Source organism: Aristolochia californica, unplaced genomic scaffold (assembly GCF_029961685.1).
Source record: "Aristolochia californica isolate CCGP_79_NKW_82.1479 unplaced genomic scaffold, dmAriCali1.0.hap1 SCAF_361, whole genome shotgun sequence".
Taxonomy (NCBI): Eukaryota; Viridiplantae; Streptophyta; class Magnoliopsida; order Piperales; family Aristolochiaceae; genus Aristolochia; species Aristolochia californica.
Genome location: NW_027182061.1, coordinates 1 through 2,500, shown reverse-complemented (window position 1 = coordinate 2,500; position 2,500 = coordinate 1). Strand labels below are relative to the sequence as shown.

Sequence of the window (2,500 nt, the reverse complement as noted above, 5' to 3'; positions counted from 1 at the left end):
ATCTCTCCGTTTCATCAACTAATCTTATTCTTGGATTTCATTCGTGATATGATATTGAGAAAAGATCAATAAATATCTCTATGGATTCTCCTAATTTCATTTAGGGTATACTAAACGACTACGGTATCATATATTATGGTATCATTTATATATAACGAAACTCAACTTCTTTCCTTTATTTGATTTGATTGTTTTTTGTTTCTTATTGTTTTCTTTAGCTTAGTTATATTTCCTTCGGATGAATCTAAAATACCAGACTATACCTTTCCCCATTTTCGCGAGTAGAATAAAAAAAGGGGATTTAAAATATATCCTTCTTTACTCCGGCAGAAAAAAAGGGAAATATTCCCAATATCTTTTGTCCCTGCCCCTAAATAGAAATTAAATAGGAAGTGGAGATTGGAAATGAAAGTCCCGTTCTCACATTCGTTCTCCATTACATTAGCGGAACAAAAATATCTGATGCATCCATATGGAAATATTTGATACATGAAGTTATGTGACCCGATATCTATATCTAAGTCCTATATGGATATAAACCGATCTTTTTCTGGAACCAAAAAAAGATATTGAAAAATAGACTGTTCTTGTGACTCGGAATAAACATTTCTTTGTGGAGGAAAGGGATGGGCGATTTATTCCTATGGGTCATCTAGGAACAAGAAGATTCAATCGGAAATATCGACAAATTCTTGCGTGGTCCAAGGAAATAAAAAAAAGGCCCGGCTTCCACAATTTAATCTCTATTGAATATGAATATTTTTTAATATAAGAATAGCTGATATAGTCACCATTCAATGGGTCAGGTCCACTTATTTTTTATTTTATTGATTTCTAAATTTTCTTTTCCGATCGATTTTATTGGAACAGTATTTTATTGGAACAGTGGAGAAGTCGGAATGTTTTGGTTTGCTGATTCATAATCTGAATTGGGTATCTAAAATATATATGTACCAGGACCAAAAAAACAGGAATAATGAAAAATGAGGAGAAGTATACCCTGTAATGACAACATAGCGGTCCCCCTAATAAGATTAGGGCAATTACTTATCATCATAATGAACAAATGTTCAACTTTGTACCTATAACTCATTCTATAATTTATTTTGAATAATAAATAATAACTCATTATGTGGGCAGTTACCTTAGATATATTTATTATATTACAAATAAATATAAAAAATCTCTCTTTTCTCTGCTGAATAATGAACACTAAGACTGCAAACTGGAGCTTCATGAAAAAAGCCCCTTATCGGATTTGAACCGATGACTTACGCCTTACCATGGCGTTACTCTACCACTGAGTTAAAAGGGCCCGTTTTATTCAATTCAGGAAGAAGCCACTCGCTGCTATGAGTCTACTACATGATCCATATATTTACTATATGTACATATATACATGTATGCATAGGGATTCACTCAGGAACAAGAAATTTGATTTACCTATACCTATGAGATTCTATGAAAAAAAAAATGATTATTTTCTTTTGTATATTTGATAAATAGCAATGGTAATGCAATGAATTCTTTCAGGGCCGGGCCTATACTAATTGCTTTGCTTTTATTGACCCATCCAGATGAGATTCACTTGATTGATACATGTACGAATCTGACATCGATTCAAAATATTTCAGCGAATCCCTTCCCTGATTTACCAGTTCTACATCATCTTTTTGAATCGATCAAAAAAAGCATTCTATCGTTTTTTAATTTCCTGGCTTAGTATTAGTGTGAGATAAAGATAGGTTATATCCCATCTTAACGATGAGTGAGTCGATGAGTCAAAATGGAAGAAAGGTTTGACTTACCTTTTCTGTCTGTCGAACAAATCATTTCCTGAGGGGATCCCATACTTCGTTATATATATATAGGATATAGGACGGGATGGTTCATTTCATGAATTAAAATCAAAAATTCTATGGAATCGTAGAAGCAGGAAAGATTTTTCGGATCTAGTCATCCCATTATAATTATACATTACATTATATTGACAATTCCAAAAAACTGCTCATACTATGAACATAGTATGATGGCGATCGGGCAGGTATGCCCCTATCGTCTAGTGGTTCAGGACATCTCTCTTTCAAGGAGGCAGCGGGGATTCGACTTCCCCTGGGGGTAGGGTACTACGAAAGGAAGTTGATCATGGATTATCAATAAGCCCAGAATTTGTTCTTCCTGGGTCGATGCCCGAGCGGTTAATGGGGACGGACTGTAAATTCGTTGGCGATATGTCTACGCTGGTTCAAATCCAGCTCGGCCCACTAATTCGCCGATCCATGATAACCAAATTTGTCCTCCAGAAATGCCCATTATTTAGATATTTAGAATGCCCCATATATTCTAAAATTCTAAAAGTATTCTAAGGATATATGGGAATAAAATATATAGGGATAAAGGGTCCATTTTTTCTACAATACCCCTTGGTTTCTTTCCAATTTCTCACATCTTCTGATCTGTCTAAAGATCTAGATTCCCAATTTGTTGCAAAGGTAGTAAA

At 34.4% G+C, this 2,500-nt stretch overlaps 1 non-coding gene across 1 annotated transcript; it reads right to left on the bottom strand.

Moving 5' to 3' along the window:
• Positions 1-1,243: 1,243 nt before the first annotated feature.
• Positions 1,244-1,315, bottom strand: TRNAT-GGU (transfer RNA threonine (anticodon GGU)). The gene has a single exon. It is a non-coding gene; the product is annotated as a tRNA-Thr (tRNA).
• Between the last annotated feature and the right edge of the window lie 1,185 nt (positions 1,316-2,500).